Consider the following 20,081-nt stretch of genomic DNA (forward strand, 5'->3'; position numbering starts at 1 on the left):
CAGCAGTTATTATGGTAAGAGAGCGTGTCTATCATAGCAGGAAAATGTAATGAGACAGTTGTAATTACTGCCAGAGTGAAAACCTTCCCCTGTCTGAAAACACGGACACACCCACCCTGCTCACGCATAATCAGTATCTTTATCCGTCATCTGAGAGAATGTTGTGGAGACGTATGGAGATTTGAAGGTAAAACATGGAAACATGCACAAGGCTTTTGTTATTACCAACACAAGGCAATGTCAATCATCATTCTCTCCTTGAGGAATTGGCTGAATTTTTAATTACAGCTGGTTAGGTTGTTAGATTGTGTTATGTAATGTTTGTCATTCATTTGATGAGCATACACAGATTATTGTATTTTTTTTTTTTTACATTCTTAAACTATTCCCAATAATACAACTTTATTGCAGCTAAAAAGTTTAGTCGATGGAATGTTTCTGGTCCTTCTGTTTATAGTGGACCAGCCAGAGGGACACGCAGTGGTTCAATATCCCACTGGTGCTGTTTGGAAGGCCATATCTCCTGGCCAGCACCCCTTTCATCACATTCACACATCCCTTCCCCGTATTACTGTTTGTGAGACGAGCTTTCCCCCTCTCAGAAGAAGCAGTCTTCCCAGGACAGGACTCTGCATGGAAGATTGCGAGAGTTTCCAAACATTCCTCTATGGAGCATCTGCGGTTCTGAGAGTTCTTCTGAGAGTTCTGAGAGCAGACCATCACATCCAGATGAGAGTCATTGACCCTGCTCTGCCCCTCCTCCTCTCCATCATTCCTCTCTGACACCAAGGGACAAAAACAAGGTTCACGTGCCAAGTCAGGGGTTTAGAGGATGATGCTTAGGCCACATGTGTAGTGGATCTCCCCTAGCTCCTTATCCCGGGCCTGACAGTGGTGGCCCGGGATAGGGAGCCGCAGTGAGATGGACCTCAGCAGTGGATGGTGTTTGACCCCTATCATGCAGTCAGCTACTCCTGCCAAAGTCCCAATTTTAGTTGTTGCTTCTATGTCTCATTGAAATTGAAATGTCCTAGTCTTAGTAATATCCGTATTTGGCTTAAGTCTACTGGAAGAGTTCTATTTAATTTTGACTATCATTTTGTTTTGATTTTGTCTCATTTCCATACTCAAAATGAGGGCACTAAAGCTACAGTTTGTGCTTGCATAATTTTTTTGTTCGCTTAAGTTTGTTTTGTTTGTCAGGGGCCAGGGTATTTGTATATTTTTCTTAGTACGGATAATAAACTGCCAACTACTACAAACAAACCGGGTGGAGTTACACGCTGATTGCTGATGAAGTTCTTTGTTAGTACAATGATAACCTCTCAGAATGAAGGCACATTCTCCAATAGCTGGGCAGAGAGAAGAGTGTTTGAATAGGACCTCAAGTCAAAGCACATAGTGATTACCATCCATTAGCAATTTTTTCCCCCATAATTATTGTAATAGTCTACCTCTCTGTGGCCCAAACCTTTTGTTACGCCTTGGTTCCGATCTTTTATTCTTTCTGTTTTTAATCCTCTCCTGCTCAGCAGAATTTACTATTTTTTAATTCTTTACTAATTGCAGTGGAGGCTGACTACAGGAAGAAAAGGAATATTTTAGTATATTTAATTGTGACCTCATCGCGTCTGTTGCAGAGGATGCTGGATGAAGCAGAGTTGGGGATGAAAGGTGGAGAGGTGAATCAATCCCTGACAGAAACCTTGTAGGGATGAAGAGTAGGCAACCAGTTCCCTTCGTCTTTGAATATTTAAAATTCTGTCTCCCATTCGAGAGAGAGAGAGAGACAGAAAGAGAGAGAGAGAGAGACAGAAAGAGAGAGAGAGACAGAGAGAGACAGAGAGAGAGAGAGAGAGAGAGAGAGAGAGAGAGAGAGAGAGAGAGAGAGAGACAGAGACAGAGACAGAGAGAGAGAGAGACTTTGCTGACAGATAGAACGCTTTCTGTTCTGATCCTGACAAATGAGTTGAATTTGAACTTTGAATTTGCTAACTCCCCTGCAGATGAAACACCAGTCTTAACACAAGGTTTTCACTTTGCACTGAATGAGCTGTTTGTGTATGGTTTATTTCAATAACGCTGTGATATTTTGAGTAAGTTCGCTGGGTCTTTGTGCTATTTGGTGCATGCTAATTGGACATTTTAATTGGCACTGTCAGGGTCAGGTTGTGCACTTCAGAACTCCCCAGCTCTATAATGTCTGAAAACCTAATTGAAACTACAGATGAGAGCGAACCGTGGGGTAAATCGTTTCATGCCAAATTGCTGGCATTTGTTGGTCTCTGTCAGGAGTTGTTATTTTCTATGGAGGTCTTTATGTAGCTGTGGTCTATTTATAAACCTGCCATTTGATAATCATCAGGGGCTAAGCTGCACACGCCGTTGTCTCCATTTTATGCACTAGTATTATAAGCAACATATTCCATTGCCTTGATGAGTAATGTGAAACGTCAAAATTGGAAGGGGTTTGTTTGTTTGTTCATTGGGAACAGTTTCAAACATACCGTTAGAGATGGCACCTTACATCCCACCTTTACTGATGTTACATCATAACTGTGTTTTATCAGGTTTTTACTGTGTTAGGAATGCAAAACAGGGGGGGGGGGGCACGGGCGTTCTGTGAACTGAAATAAACAAGTGAATGAATAGCCTGTCAGTAGTTGATGGTGTGTCTCTGAGGCACAATGCCTATACTGTAAGCGTCAGGATCTTTGGGGTTAAAGCTATAACATAATTGTTGAACCTGGGATGAAGACATATTGACATAATGTGAGTAATCTTCCACTTACCCAATAATTGATCCATGGAGATGGGGAGATGTCTGAGTAAAGGTACATAGTATACAGTACATGCATATTATAATATACCCAGAAATCAAATCAAATCAAAATGTATTTGTCACATACACATGGTTAGCAGATGTTAATGCAAGTGTAGAGAAATGCTTGTGCTTCTAGTTCCGACAATGCAGTAATAACCAACAAGTAATCTAACTAACAATTCCAAAACTACTGTCTTATACACACAAGTGTATGGGGATAAAGAATTTGTACATAAAGATATATGAATGAGTGATGGTACAGAGCGGCATAGGCAAGATACAGTAGATGGTATCGAGTACAGTATATACATATGAGATGAGTATGTAAACAAAGTGGCATAGTTAAAGTGGCTAGTGATACATGTATTAAATAAAGATGCAGTAGATGATATAGAGTACAGTATATACGTATACATATGAGATGAATAATGTAGGGTATGTAAACATTATATTAGGTAGCATTGTTTAAAGTGGCTAGTGATATATTTTACATAATTTCCCATCAATTTCCATTATTAAAGTGGCTGGAGTTGAGTCAGTGTGTTGGCAGCAGCCACTCAATGTTAGTGGTGGCTGTTTAACAGTCTGATGGCCTTGAGATAGAAGCTGTTTTTCAGTCTCTCGGTCCCAGCTTTGATGCACCTGTACTGACCTCGCCTTCTGGATGATAGCGGGGTGAACAGGCAGTGGCTCGGGTGGTTGTTGTCCTTGATGATCTTTATGGCCTTCCTGTAACATCGGGTGGTGTAGGTGTCCTGGAGGGCAGGTAGTTTGCCCCCGGTGATGCGTTGTGCAGACCTCACTACCCTCTGGAGAGCCTTACGGTTGTGGGCAGAGCAGTTGCCGTACCGGGCGGTGATACAGCCCAACAGGATGCTCTCGATTGTGCATCTGCAGAAGTTTGTGAGTGCTTTTGGTGACAAGCCGAATTTCTTCAGCCTCCTGAGGTTGAAGAGGCGCTGCTGTGCCTTCTTCACGATGCGGTCTGTGTGGGTGGACCAATTCAGTTTGTCTGTGATGTGTATGCCGAGGAACTTAAAACTTACTACCCTCTCCACTACTGTTCCATCGATGTGGATAGGGGGGTGTTCCTTCTGCTGTTTCCTGAAGTCCACAATCATCTCCTTAGTTTTGTTGACGTTGAGTGTGAGGTTATTTTCCTGACACCACACTCCGAGGGCCCTCACCTCCTCCCTGTAGGCCGTCTCGTTGTTGTTGGTAATCAAGCCTACCACTGTTGTGTCATCCGCAAACTTGATGATTGAGTTGGAGGCGTGTGTGGCCACGCAGTCGTGGGTGAACAGGGAGTACAGGAGAGGCACCCTTGTGGGGCCCCAGTGTTGAGGATCAGCGGGGTGGAGATGTTGTTGCCTACCCTCACCACCTGGGGGCGACCCGTCAGGAAGTCCAGTACCCAGTTGCACAGGGCGGGGTCGAGACCCAGGGTCTCGAGCTTGATGACGAGCTTGGAGGGTACTATGGTGTTAAATCCTGAGCTGTAGTCGATGAACAGCATTCTCACATAGGTATTCCTCTTGTCCAGATGGGTTAGGGCAGTGTGCAGTGTGGTTGAGATTGCATCGTCTGTGGACCTATTTGGGCGGTAAGCAAATTGGAGAGGGTCTAGGGTGTCAGGTAGGGTGGAGGTGATATGGTCCTTGACTAGTCTCTCAAAGCACTTCATGATGACGGAAGTGAGTGCCTCGGGGTGGTAGTCGTTTAGCTCAGTTACCTTAGCTTTCTTGGGAACAGGAACAATGGTGGCCCTCTTGAAGCATGTGGGAACAGCAGACTGGGATAGGGATTGATTGAATATGTCCGTAAACACACCAGCCAGCTGGTCTGCGCATGCTCTGAGGGCGCCGCTGGGGATGCCGTCTGGGCCTGCAGCCTTGCGAGGGTTAACACGTTTAAATGTTTTACTCACCTCGGCTGCAGTGAAGGAGAGTCCGCATGTTTTTGTTGCAGGCCGTGTCAGTGGCACTGTATTGTCCTCAAAGCGAGCAAAAAAGTTATTTAGTCTGCCTGGGAGCAAGACATCCTGGTCCGTGACGGGGCTGGTTTTCTTTTTGTAATCCGTGATTGACTGTAGACCCTGCCACATACCTCTTGTGTCTGAGCCGTTGAATTGAGATTCTACTTTGTCTCTATACGGACGCTTAGCTTGTTTGATTGCCTTGCGGAGGGAATAGCTACACTGTTTGTATTCGGTCATGTTTCCGGTCACCTTGCCCTGATTAAAAGCAGTGGTTCGCGCTTTCAGTTTCACGCGAATGCTGCCATCAATCCACGGTTTCTGGTTTGGGAATGTTTTAATCGTTGCTATGGGAACGACATCTTCAACGCACGTTCTAATGAACTCGCACACCGAATCAGCGTATTTGTCAATGTTGTTGTCTGACGCAATACGAAAAATATCCCAGTCCACGTGATGGAAGCAGTCTTGGAGTGTGGAATCAGATTGGTCGGACCAGCGTTGGACAGACCTCAGGTGGGAGCTTCTTGTTTTAGTTTCTGTCTGTAGGCAGGTAACAACAAAATGGAGTCGTGGTCAGCTTTTCCGAAAGGAGGGCGGGGCAGGGCCTTATATGCGTCGCGGACGTTAGAATAACAATGATCCACCTTTCACCTTTCGTCTTTCACCTGGTCAGTCTATGACATGGAAAAGGCAGGTATTGCTACTATTGTGTACACCCTTCAGAATAAAAAAAATACAGCTGTATTTCTGTATTTTTAAAGGTATATATCTTGACAACTTGATTGCTGACATGCAAAACATTTAGGGACTATATAAACAATGGACTACTGACACAAATGGCAAAATATAGTTTTTGGGAGGAGTTTTCATTTATCTCAATAGACAAAAGTTTGATTTCTTTGTAGAGGGAGCTCATCCAATCATCACCGCGCACTGAGATTGAACCTCACTGTGGCGAAATGTACCGAGCTTCACAATAAGCCTCAACATACACATCAGAGCGAGTAGATGTCAATTTAATCCAACAGTCATATCAGATCAATATGTCCTCAAATAATCATTTTTCACAGAGCTGCGGAATATTATAGAAACATCTCAAAAAGGCTGTTTCATTCCATTCACTTTCTAATGAATGCTATTTTTCAATTAAAAAGAGAATACCAGACCAAAGCTATCACTTTGAGAGCAGACGGTGCAGAACAGAGGGAGAGAGCAAGGGAGAGAACTGGGGACTATACTCAATTCAGAGGGAATTACTCTTCCCCAAAGACAGATTGTGCTTCTGTACGTGACGTGTTCCTCGTCTCTGAACACAAGCAAACAGGTGACACAGACACAGCAGAAGACGTCTTTTCACACAAAATGACTGTCCTTCAAAAACATTAAACAAACATTATCTCCGACGAGCATGTGGAAGGAAGTGATACTTTATGTCCTGTGGTGAAACAGAAAAACAAAGAACTGGAAACATAGAAATGTGGAGTATAGACTGGGGAACATACTGCATCTATGGAACTCCTGTATAAAAAGGACTTTGTAAAGACGTTTGTAAAGGAATTTCAAAATGTGTCAAATGACGAGGTGTAAATGAAAGGGATAGTGTACACATTTGTTTTTAAGGACAACCAAGGCCCTCTATCTGTACAGAACATCACCCATTCCCTTGCTCTCCTTGCAAAGAAGTCATTGAAAAGCTTTAGGGTAAAATGTCTTGTGACAGGTGTGACGATAAGATGGAGCTTTTCATTAAATGCTCATTGGTCAGGTTTGACGTCTCTTGAAAAGGTCAATGACGAGTAGGTAAATGTAAGGTGCTTATATGAAGGAGTACTAAGTACTAAGCAAACAAAATCCCCTTACATAACATGAGTGGCTTTTTTAAAAACAAATTCCATACCTTCCTTCAGGCCTGTATGCCCTTATTCTATAAGCAGTCAAACATGGCCTCTTAACTGAGTCCCGTTCTCTTAATTCCTTAAAAGACATCTAATCTGCGTAGGCCACCCACATACCACTGGCAAATCACTTGGCAGCAACATCAGTAGCTAGCCTTGGCTAGAAAGGAGGCCATGCTTCTATGCCAGGAGTCTGTAGTGTATATTATACTGTGGTGTGCAGCAATGGAGTAAAGTTGGAGTAAAGTGGAGTAAAGTTACTCAAGAGGTGAGGTGACTGACGCTATTAATAATCCAACTAGCATACTGTGAATGTACAGTACTTTAGAGCACATTTTCAACCCTGTCACATACTTCTTACTTTTTTAACACCTATTCCCTCAGTCTCCCTCAATTTGTCTCTCGAGCTCTGCCTTTCCTCTCAATGTGTCCTGTCTCCAACACGCACATGTGAGTGAGTGCACGCGCGCACGACTTGCGACTCCAACCAGACTTGCGACTCCAACCCCAATTAGGGACTGTCAGTCTTCTCAGACAGAGGCGTCGGCTCTCTTCCTACATGTGACTCCCCACAGTACGGAAGATGCTGCAGCCTGGATATATTCAGGCCCAGGCATTCCTGGATAGGAACTCATTGAATTGTGAAGGTATCAAGTGATGAGCGCTGCCTGACAACTCTCTGTTCTGACTGTGAGAAAACTATAATCAGACTATAAATCAGAGTTATTCTGACCAATCCCACGTGGTCACTCATTACCGCTGGCAGGCTAGGATCCAATGGCTTCTCGTGGTTAGAGAAAGTAATCATCCATAGAAATAATATTTTTAATAAGGGAGAAATGCCTTAATACCCACAGGAGATAGCACTTCCACGGGAGATGACACTTCCACGGGAGATGACACTTCCACGGGAGATGACACTTCCACGGGAGATGACACTTCCACAGGAGATGACACTTCCACAGGAGATGACACTTCCACAGGAGACGACACTTCCACAGGAGACGACACTTCCACAGGAGACGACACTTCCACAGGAGACGACACTTCCACAGGAGACGACACTTCCACAGGAGACGACACTTCCACAGGAGACGACACTTCCAGAGGAGACGACACTTCCACAGGAGATAACACTTCCTGAGATGTTTTATTTAAAGTTACAGGCACAGAAATATTCAAATAATTTCTGATATTTCTAAGGTTAAAAAAAACATGCACTACCTGATTAGGGGTTATGTCTTTGTGGACTGTTATTACTGTATGTATCCACTGAATTGCTGGAATAAGGAGGTCTGAACTAAAGTATTGTCATTCTGCCACAGATAAGGAACTGACATAAACTTAACACAACGTTCCTCAACCTACAGAGTACACTGTACAAAATGCTGGGTTGTTTGGTTGACCCAACTGCTGGGTTGCAGGCGTTGGGTCACTTAGTTGGGTTGTTTTCTTTAAAAAACTGTTGAGTTAATGATGCTGGTTTACTGAGATATGACAGAATGGGTCAGATCAGAAGACTGGAGGTGTAGTTTTGTAGGGGCGTAGCTTTCAGAGAGTTATTTCTAGCCAGCCATGAGAGTAAATGTCATTCCTGTTCATCTGTTCTGTTGTATAGCTATCACTTGTTAAGGTTGAACATTGACATGTTTGTAGCTTCTATTAAGCTTACAGAAGGGTATGAGTTCCATAAAAGCCTATGTAAATCCATTGTGGGATACAATAAGATGCTATTCCTTATTATAATATGTAATTAACCATCTTAGTATTGCAGAAAAATGTGTAGAGTACAAGAAGGAAACTTTGAATTTGCAGTATGTAAACTTAACATGATTAAACAGGAACGACATGTATTACTCGCGGGTGGCCAGCAAGATATATCTTTTTTTTTTAACGAACCCTAATAAAACACACCTCCTTGAAAATAACTTACGGATGATGTTAAAAAAGGCCCAGCTGCGAGGTCCATCCAACATGAGAGTAAGAAATATGCAACCGATGATTAAATTTACCCATGTTTAGGTAATCCCAACAACCCAACATGTTGGGTTAGTCACACTGGCTGGATGAGAATACACAGAGTACAGACCATTCTGTCAGAAGGACTGAAGCAGAAGAACAGTCTTGCCATAGATATTTTCCTTATTTAATTGCTGTGCATTAAATGGATCAAAGGACTCTGCAACCAGGCAACCCCTTCAAAAATCCAAGGAAAGGAGAGCTATAAACCCTCTACATGTTAAAGAGAAATTTCCATCCGATTTCATCACTCACAGCTCTTCTAAAATCACATATTCATGACAACATATTCACAGCTATCCCCGCCCACACTAACCTGGCTTAAATGAGCACTGGAAAGGGTTCCTCCCCAGAGGGGGAAGGGTTAATGACACATATTCACACATCCATCCATATATCAGCCCCCCACCACCACCACCACCTCGCAAAATACGCCACAGCTGCCCCCCTCACTCGACACAAGCATCCAAGCTGTCAAGAGACACAGCCTAACCACGATCCTCGCCTTTCTTTGGCACCTGTGGTCTGATAGGAGTCAGCCTGAAATAACTAACAATCACTGTTCTTCCATTAGCTGGGGATTGGGCCTGTTCTTATCTGTGGTTGAAAATAACCTGAGAGGGTCTGTGACTGTGTGTGTAATGCCAGTGGCTACGGGGCCATCTCAGCAGAGGTGTGTGTTTGACAGTGTGTAATGCAGAATCTGTGACTGTGTTACTCCTAAGCCTGTGGCTAAAGGGCCATCTGTGTGTGCTGAAAGTCAGTGTGTGCTCCATCTCCTGCTTGTCAATCCTTTCATCCCGAACGAACACATGTGTGCTCTGGGGCCTTCCTGAGGATCTCCATGGCAACTAATTGAAATGGTTCAGCATACCTCAAAAATCACAATGAAAAAGGATTTCATAATGTGCTAAAATTATTTCTGTGTTTAGAAACAGATACGAATAGCATTCCTGCAACATTATTTTGTTGAAATATAATTTGATCTCTGAGAAATTAAGCTAATCGATTGCACCCAAATTGGCCATTTGAATGTGTAGGGTCAATAGTTAGGTTTCCATTGAACTGGCGGCATATATTCATGTGAATATTTTAAAATCCTCACAAAGAAAATATGTTCGTTTTCCCACCAGTGTGTTTCCACCAAACTAAGTTGTTGCAGATAAAAATCATTGTGTGATGATGTAGTGCAAACATAATGTACTATTTCACTTAGGTTTTAATGTACCAAATAAAAACCTAAAGTTCAATGTGTTTTCATCGCATTTTCAACTCTACCAATAGTTCTGTCACAAAATTGTTGCATTAAATAGCAAATGTGTCCATAAACTGCTTACAGGGAAAAGGAAACCATGTAATTCTGTAATTTGGTTGAACTATCACTTTTTTTTTAATCCCCTAACAGCAGGAACAGCACCATCTAGTGATCAGAACCTGGTAATATCAGCATTTAGGATGGGACATAAACCTAACAACTTCAATGACTAATTTCTCTGAAGGACAAAAAAAAGCATCACCAAATTCACTGAGAAAACATTACATGAAGGAGCAATACTGGGAGCAGCAGCTCCATACTACTTGTCAGACATAGAGAACTGATACTGTATACTCGTTGTGGCTTTTGACAATTTCGTTGGATTCCTCAGGTCTTAAAGTTTGGTCCAAATCGGATGTTAGGTAAAAAAAAAAAAGGAATATTTTATGAATCCCATCAATTAAAATGGCCAAATTGGGTGCAATCAATTAGCTTGATTTCTCAGAGATCAAAATATATTTCAACACAATAATGTTGCAGTAATTCTAATGTTATCTGTTTCTAACTACAGAAACAATTTCAGAACAATCTGAGATGGTGGGTGTCATGGTTTGCTGAAATGACATGGAGTGACCCGACTGGGGAAAAAACAAGGAATATCTATCTATTCACTCCACTGCGGGTAAATATGACATTATCTCATTAAGAGCACATAACAGATAAACATAGTCATGTAGCTAAAAGGATCGGTGTTGCAAGGAAAGAGCCAAGAGGGGGGAGTGAGTTCAACAGGGAGATACAGCAATGCAAAGGAAATCATCATCTAATCTGAGCCTTGAGGGTGTACCAGCTAATGTACTAGCCTTGAGGGTGTACCAGCTAATGTACTAGCCTTGAGGGTGTACCAGCTAATGTACTAGCCTTGAGGGTGTACCAGCTAATGTACTAGCCTTGAGGGTGTACCAGCTAATGTACTAGCCTTGAGGGTGTACCAGCTAATGTACTAGCCTTGAGGGTGTACCAGCTAATGTACTAGCCTTGAGGGTGTACCAGCTAATGTACTAGCCTTGAGAGTGTACCAGCTAATGTACTAGCCTTGAGGGTGTACCAGCTAATGTACTAGCCTTGAGGGTGTACCAGCTAATGTACTAGCCTTGAGGGTGTACCAGCTAATGTACTAGCCTTGAGGGTGTACCAGCTAATGTACTAGCCTTGAGGGTGTACCAGCTAATGTACTAGCCTTGAGAGTGTACCAGCTAATGTACTAGCCTTGAGGGTGTACCAGCTAATGTACTAGCCTTGAGGGTGTACCAGCTAATGTACTAGCCTTGAGAGTGTACCAGCTAATGTACTAGCCTTGAGAGTGTACTAGCTAATGTACTAGCCTTGAGAGTGTACTAGCTAATGTACGAGCCTTGAGGGTGTACTAGCTAATGTATTAGCCTTGAGAGTGTCCTAGCTAATGTACTAGCCTTGAGAGTGTACTAGCTAATGTACTAGCCTTGAGAGTGTACTAGCTAATGTACTAGCCTTGAGAGTGTACTAGCTAATGTACTAGCCTTGAGAGTGTACTAGCTAATGTACTAGCCTTGAGAGTGTACTAGCTAATGTACTAGCCTTGAGAGTGTACTCGCTAATGTACTAGCCTTGAGAGTGTACTAGCTAATGTACTAGCCTTGAGAGTGTACTAGCTAATGTACTAGCCTTGAGAGTGTACTAGCTAATGTACTAGCCTTGAGAGTGTACTCGCTAATGTACTAGCCTTGAGAGTGTACTAGCTAATGTACTAGCCTTGAGAGTGTACTAGCTAATGTACTAGCCTTGAGAGTGTACTCGCTAATGTACTAGCCTTGAGAGTGTACTCGCTAATGTACTAGCCTTGAGCATTCACAGTGATGTGGTACACTGTATGAAGCAAAAGCCAGTTGGATGGATACATGAACAGTAACATTTTCAACAGCTGTAAAGTGCAAGCATGTTCAACCTTCTTACACCTGGAGAGAAAGTAACGTTCTGAAGGAGGGAGAGTAAAACAAATGGAAATTTTAGCCCAGATGTTACGTCTGACCTCTCATCCAGGCAGTATCCACTGAGCACAGGCATCAAATCAACGTCTATTCGACAACGTTGGTTAAACGTAATTTCATTGAAATGAGGTGGAAACAACGTTGATTCAACTCGTGGCCGTGTCCGAATACTCACATACTATTTAGCACGCACCACAATGCAGCATGCCACATCCGCAACTCAGTAGCAGCTCCTGATCGGCTGAGTAGGTGGGGTGGGGCCGAGTGCAGGTGGATTTTTTCAAATTCAACAGACATGCATCGCATTAACCAGCCTGATAATAGCTAATTTCCAATTTAATTAATTTCTCTAAACTCTGAATAGAACAGGAATGGAGTTATAGGAATAAGGCTGGTTATAGACAGACTATCACATTCAACCTTACCGTAGTAGACGATATAGCCCATCTATACAATTTAAAAAATGACTGAAGACAGAAACAGATTATTTGGTTCCATTTCAACATATTTATTAGTCAAACCAAAGTGCTGTAGCATATATACAGTACCAGTCTATCTTCTGTATAGTTTTAAGTTCCTCGGCGTACACATCACAGACAAACTGAATTGGTCCACCCACACAGACAGCAACGTGAAGAAGGCGCAGCAGCGCCTCTTCAACCTCAGGAAGCTGAAGAAATTCGGCTTGTCATCAAAGGCACTCACAAACTTCTACAGATGCACAATCGAGAGCATCCTGTCGGGCTGCTCACAATCGAGAGCATCCTGGTACGGCAACAGCTCCGCCCACAACCGTAAGGCTCTCCAGAGGGTAGTGAGGTCTGCACAACGCATCACCGGAGGCAAACTACCTGCCCTCCAGGACACCTACACCACCCGATGTCACAGGAAGGCCATAAAGATCATCAAGGATAACAACCACCCGAGCCACTGCCTGTTCACCCCGCTATCATCCAGAAGGTGAGGTCAGTACAGGTGCATCAAAGCTGGGACCGAGAGACTAAAAAATAGCTTCTATCTCAAGGCCATCAGACTGTTAAACAGCCACCACTAACATTGAGTGGCTGCTGCCAAAACACTGACTCAACTCCAGCCACTTTAATAATAGGAATTGATGGGAATTGATGTAAAATATATCACTAGCCACTTTAAACAATGCTACTTAATATAATGTTTACATACCCTACATTATTTATCTCATATGTATACGTATATACTGTACTCTATATCATCTACTGCATCTTTATGTAATACATGTATCACTAGCCACTTTAAACTATGCCACTTTGTTTACATACTCATCTCATATGTATATACTGTACTCGATACCATCTACTGCATCTTGCCTATGCCGCTCTGTACCATCACTCATTCATATATCTTTATGTACATATTCTTTATCCCTTTACACTTATGTGTATAAGGTAGTAGTTTTGGAATTGTTAGCTAGATTACTCATTGGTTATTACTGCAGTTTCGGAACTAGAAGCACAAGCATTTTGCTACACTCGCATTAACATCTGCTAACCATGTGTATGTGACAAATAAAATTTGATTTGATTTGATAACACCCCTACCTTGTCACAACACAACTGATTGGCTCAAACGCATTAAGAAGGAAAGAAATTCCACAAATTAACTTTTAACAAGGCACACCTGTTAATTGAAATGCATTCCAGGTGACTACCTCATGAAGCTGGTTGAGAGAATGCCAAGAGTGTGCAAAGCTGTCATCAAGGCAAAGGGTGGCAACTTTGAAGAGTCTCAAATATAACATATATTTGGATTTGTTTAACACTTTTTTGGTTACTCCATGATTCCATGTGTTATTTCATAGTTTTGATGTATTCACTATCATTCCACAATGTATAAAATAGTCAAAATAAAGGAAAACCCTTGAAATAGTAGGTGTGTCCAACCTTTTGACTGGTACTGTCCATGAAATAAAATAACCTAGAACACAAAACAAAAACTTTTCAAATGTTCAAATCAAAAGGCTATTGCACAGAAAAACGTGGACAGTCTGATGCATCGGCTATTCAATACCACTGGTCAGCAACATTACAAACTATAGCATTGATCATTGGGAACGAGATCAGAATGGCTGCTAAAGCTTGATACATAAATTAAATCATTAAATAGGTAGCCTAGCATACAAAACTAAAACAGTCCATGTGTTCAAATCAAAAGGCCTGATTAACTTAACATTAATATCGCAGCCACTTCCCGAGGTCCCCGGTGCCTTACACATTGAAAAATCAAACGATGGTTTAGTATTTAGTTTAAACGCTGTGACAAAGGCGAAGAGAACAAAAAAACATTTTCAGTGAGAAAACCATTTAGCGAAAATAAATAAATAAATAAACCAAAAAAATGTAGCCTAAGATGCAATATTCTTGATCATATTAAGGAGAACAAAAACTACTTTTTGAAAACACCACCGCAGAAGCTTCGGGTATCTTCCCAATTAAGTAGCCTAATTTTGTTGTTTGGCTACTTGAAGAGAACCAGGGCCTATCACTCGCAGCCCACCTCTTCCAATACATTGTGGAGAAGTGCGCATCAAATTTGAATAGATGAAAAAGCTAAATGAGTATTTGTTGATTTCGGTAGCTCATCCCCATAGTTAATTGATCCGCTGTTGACAAAGCCTAAATGAGTATGGCATCCGGGCATTTAAAGTACACTTGTTTTTCGAAATATTTTAGATGATTAAACTTAATTTTTTCGCATACTGAAACAGCCTACCATTTAGGATGGAAATACGAGTATTTGGACATAGCCAGTGGGTAGTATGTGCTGAAGGGGTCCCTAGTGTGGGCTAAACCAGTCATGTGTGATTTAACCACATATCTTTCACTGGACAATAAAAATCCTTTACCATGACCATCAGGTCATGCCCTCATGTGATTGTCACCTGAGATGCCATAGATTGTGAAATAACAATCTACATGTTCTCAGACATTGATCAATCTTTTCTTAACTCTACTACCGAGAACCTCTACATTTCCATTCTGCGTCGCCACACTGTTTTATGCAGGTTTTACGAGGGCATCAAAGAACCAAGCAGCTAATGTGACCTGATGATCATTACGCATTGTGGAGCAGTTCCAGGTCAGAAACAGGTTAGATGGACGTCTCCAACGTCTTCACCAGTCATAACCGCCATTGATAAGAGACATTACTGTGCAGCCGTATTCATCGACCTGGCCAAGGCTTTCTACTCTGTCAATCACCACATTCTTATCTTCTGACTAAACAGCCTTGGTTTCTCAAATGAATGCCTCGCCTGGTTCATCAACTACAGTACTTCTCCGATAGAGTTCAGTGTGTTAAATTGGAGGGCTTGTTGTCTGAACCTCGGCTTTCTATTTCGCAACAAAGCATCCTTCACTCGTACTGCCAAATATGACCATCCTACCGATCCTCAACTTCGGCGATGTCATTTACAAAATAGCCTCCAACACTCTACTCAACAAATTGGATGCAGTCTATCACAGTGCCATCCATTTTGTCACCAAAGCCCCATATACTACCCACCATTACGACCTGTACGCTCTTGTTAGCTGGCCCTCGCTTCATACTCGTTGCCAAACCCACTGGCTCCAGGTCATCTACAAGTCTCTGCTAGGTAAAGCCCCACCTTATCTCAGCTCACTGGTTACCATAGCAGCACCCACCCGTAACACGTGCTCCCTCAGGTATATCTCACTAGTCACCCCCAAAGCCAATTCCTACTTTGGCCGCCTTTCCTTCCAGTTCTCTGCTGCCAATGACTGGAACGAACTGCAAAAATCACTGAAGCTGGAGACTCATATCTTCCTCACTAACTTTAAGCACCAGCTGTCAGCGCAGCACACAGATCACTTCACCTGTACATAGCCCATCTGTAAATAGCCCATCCAACTACCTCATCACCATACTGTATTTATTTATTTATCTTGCTCCTTTGCACCCCAGTATCTCTACTTGCACATTCATCTTCTGCACATCATTCACCCCAGTGTTTAATGGTATATTGTAATCACTTCGCCACCATGGCTTATTTATTTCCTTACCTCCCTTATCATACCTCATTTGCACACACTGTATTATAGACTGTATTATTGACTGTATGTTTGTTTATTCCATGTGTAACTGTTTTGCTGTATGTGTCGAACTGCTTTGATTTATTCTTGGCCAGTTGTAAATGAGAACTTGTTCTCAACTAGCCTACCTGGTTAAATAAAGGTGAAATATATATTTTTTTAAACACGGGGGAAAGTGTTGCTCTGAATCTAAATAACATAACTTAAAGAGGGAAAAACAAAGTACACACAAACATACACACACTCACTCACACATCCACACACTCATGCAAGCACACCAGAATGGATTTCAGACAGTCCATCTGTTTGTAATTTTTTTTATCAACAGTCTAATTTGCCACACTTTTCCAAGTTTGTGACATCTGAGAAGATCAGTCGCCAAAAAACAGTTCCTTTTTTTGTGTCGCACCACCATGGCATTCTCACTTCAAACTGCTGAAATAGTTTGGCACATTCATGAATATTATTTTCTCTTCCTTTTGACTCATCCACAACATCAGGTTTCTCCATTTAACATTTCTCTGGCTGCAGAAAGATGAACATTTCTATAACAGAATCAGATTAGTACAGCTTCCCTTGGTTCCTCGCTCGGATGACCTCGCTGGGAACCCTAAGCTAAAAATTGGTGTACTATATAGGGAATAGGGTACCATTTGGGACGCAACCCCAGCACAGCAGAGCACAGGAGAGAAAAATAGGCCCGCGGGGAAAGGTCATGATATTTCACACAATGAACTTTCCAGCTGTGTTTTTGCTACATCAATATCAATAATGTATCATGGTGCTGAATAGCCACTGTTATACTGTAACCATCCAAACTTTTGTAAACTATTGTGCAAAGGAAATAGCACATTTATAAGTAATGGGATATGGGTGTTACAATGAGTTAGCCTATCCATCGTCAAAAGGGAAATATTCATGGCCTTATACGTACAATTGCTGCTGTTCCATCCAAATTTGGTGGATGGCAAAGATCAAATGGTGCGTATTTCTGGGTCTCCTATACAAATCAAATAATACATTTCCTGGAGACTATTACTCATTTTGGGCCAACATTACTGGAAGTAGGTTACGCCCTACTTGTGGGATGAGGGGAGGAGAGGACTGACTGTAGAATGGAAGTCATATATGCCCTACTTCTTGTGTCTCCTCTGTATGCCTGCCTGCTGTCATAATGAAATGGAGATCTCCACAGTATGATACATTACCTGCTAACTGGGTTCATTTGAATAATTTGTATTCCTGACTAAATGGACATTCTTTCTTATACACTGAGCAAAACTATAACCTCAACATGCAACAATTTTAAAGATTTTACTGAGTTAATGTTCAAATAAGGAAATCAGTCAATGGAAATAATCTATGGATTTCCCTAATCTATGGATTTCACATAACTGAGAATACTGATACGCATCTGTTGGTCACAGAAACCTTTTTTTTAAAGGTAGGGGCGTGGATCAGAACACCAATCAGTATCTGTTGTGACCACAAATTGCTTTATGCAGCATGACACATCTCCTTCACATAGAGGATCAGGCTGTGGAATGTTGTCCCACTTCTCTTCAATGACTGTGCAAAGTTGCTGGATATTGGCGGGAACTGGAAAACGCTGTCATACCCATCAATCCAGAGCATCCCAAACATGCTCAATGGGTGACATGTCTGGTGAGTATGCAGGCATGAAAGAACTAGGACATATTCAGCTTCCAGGAACTGTGTACAGATCCTTGCGACATGGGGCCGTGCAGTATCATGCTGGAACATGAGATGATGGCACAACAATGGGCTTCAAGATTTCATCACGGTATCTCTACGCATTCAAATTGACAATTACAAAATGCAATTGTGTTCGTTGTCCGTGGCTTATGCCTACCCATACCATAACCCCACCGCCACCATGGGGCAGACTGCTCGCCGACATGACGCCATCTGCCCGGTACAGTTGAAACCGGGATTCATCCGTGAAGAACACACTTGTCCAGCATGTCAGTGGCCATTGAAGGTGAGCATCTGCCCACTGAAGTCGGTTAAGACCCTGGTGAGGACAACGAGCACGCAAATGAGATTCCCTGAGACGGTTTCTGACAGTTTGTGCAGATATTATTTGGTTGTGCTAACCCACGGTTTCGTCAGCTCACTGGGTGGCTGGTCTCAGACCATCCCGCAGGTGTAGAAGTCAGATGTGGAGGTCTTGGGCTGGCGTGGTTACACGTGGTCTGCGGTTGTGAGGCAGGTTGGACATTCTGACAAATTCAATAAAATGACTTTGGAGGTGGCTTATGGTAGAGAAATTAATTTCTCTGGCAACAGCTCTGATGGATATTCCTGCAGTCAGCATGCCAATTGCACGCTCACGCAAACCTTGAGGTGTTGTGTGACAAATTCCACATTTTAGTGGCCTTTTATTGTCCCCAGCGCAAGGTGCACATGTGTAATGATCATGCTGTTTAATCAGCTTCTTGATATGCCACACCTGTCAGGTGGATGGATTATCTTTGTAAAGGTAAAATGCTCACTAACAGGGATATAAACAAATTTGTGCACACATTTTTGGATAAATAAGCTATTTGTGCGTATGGAACATTTCTAGGATCTTTTATTTCAGCTCATTAAACATGGGACCAACACTTCACATGGTGCATTTAGATTTTTTTCAGTATTCATAGGCTACAGTATAATGAATGAGGCACCAATCAGTCACTGGAAAGCCGACATCTGGAAGCAGAATAAAAACACATTAACTCCAAAGAATTACAATCCCCCCTGCCTGCAGCTACTGGCTGTTTGATTTGTTTGACTTCTTTAGTACATAATTAAATTGCCCCAGGCAGTAATAAAAACATGCCACAGAAAATCAGTATATTTCTTTTAAGAGCAACAGAACTATATACTGTAGTATAGTCAGCTTCCATTGTTTGGTTGTGTCTGAGGAATGCTGGGAACATTTCCTCTCCGAAGAATAAGTAATATCTCTTATTTTTCCTGTTAGAGTCTTGGTGACCCCAGACAGACCAATAGAGCTTCCCGGTTGGCCAGCAATCCCATGTCTCTTAAGAGCCTTGTAAACAGCTCTTCAGACGTCACCACAGCCCATTTAAAGATGCAGGTGGTCCAGGAGAGGAACAACAGAGACTAGTGAGTCAATTCTTAGTACACTTCTGTGGGTTTTTACAAAGTGTATTACCAGCCTTACGTGAAATCCTACTGACACTTCACTTGCCCCATTTTACGTCACAGTCTCAGTGAGTAACTCCAGTGGGTGACAATCCACTCGCAGATCATTCGTTTAGGTTTGTTTCTTCATCAAATTCTCTTCAATTCTGGCCTGCTGCTATACATACAGAGGATGTCATCACTCACTATATTGTTTTTGGGGGGATTGTGGGTGTGATGTGTGACGTGACAATCCAGTTATGTGCTGAGGCAGGGAACAGGCAACGGTCTGTTAATTAAAGTATTGGAGTATGGGTGAGGAGGAAACGGTATGAAGAGCAATCTGTTTTGGAAAGTTGCCGGTGCGTTCATGCAGACCAGGCAGGTTATTACAGCTATGTCCTGCAGATATTACTCAGCAAGAGACGAAAAAGCTTTTAAAGCTCTTCAATGAGAAATGTCACTTTTGGGCACAGAGGTCTTTTAAGTGATTTTTTTTGTGTGGAAAATGTTCCAACTTTAGATACCATTGCATTTTTTTTTTAGTTATAAGGCTTCCGTTTCGTACTTTGTGTAACTAACACAATCATCTCATTTGACTGGGTCCTGGCAGCATATGGCCAATATGTCATTTGTGTAAATAAAATAGTCCACCTAAAACAGTTGTTATGACTCGGTCTTACAGATGTTGTCCTGTAGCTCCGGACGCACCATGTACAGTATTTACCCTTGAATTCCTATAGGGTTGTGAGCCTCAAATACTGACACCACCTGACACTCCCCTTTTGAAGTGTCGTCACCAGAGAAAACAGGTCATTTTCACAACATCCATCGAAAAAAGA

The 20,081-nt window shown here is 42.2% G+C and overlaps 1 protein-coding gene across 5 annotated transcripts in view; it reads right to left on the bottom strand.

The window, feature by feature from the left end:
- LOC135523830 (cGMP-dependent protein kinase 1) overlaps positions 1 to 20,081 on the bottom strand; it is a 163,501-nt gene that overhangs the window by 55,965 nt on the left and 87,455 nt on the right. Inside the window, exon 1 of one of the 5 annotated variants that reach the window (XM_064950770.1) lies at positions 7,553 to 7,682. The exons of the other annotated variants lie outside the window; for them this stretch is intronic. The gene's annotated coding sequence lies outside the window, so the exon portion shown is untranslated. Of the gene's footprint in view, positions 1 to 7,552; positions 7,683 to 20,081 lie in introns of those variants that run through there. 5 annotated transcript variants of the gene reach the window in all.

This window comes from Oncorhynchus masou, chromosome 31 (genome assembly GCF_036934945.1).
Source record: "Oncorhynchus masou masou isolate Uvic2021 chromosome 31, UVic_Omas_1.1, whole genome shotgun sequence".
In the NCBI taxonomy this organism is placed as follows: Eukaryota; Metazoa; Chordata; class Actinopteri; order Salmoniformes; family Salmonidae; genus Oncorhynchus; species Oncorhynchus masou.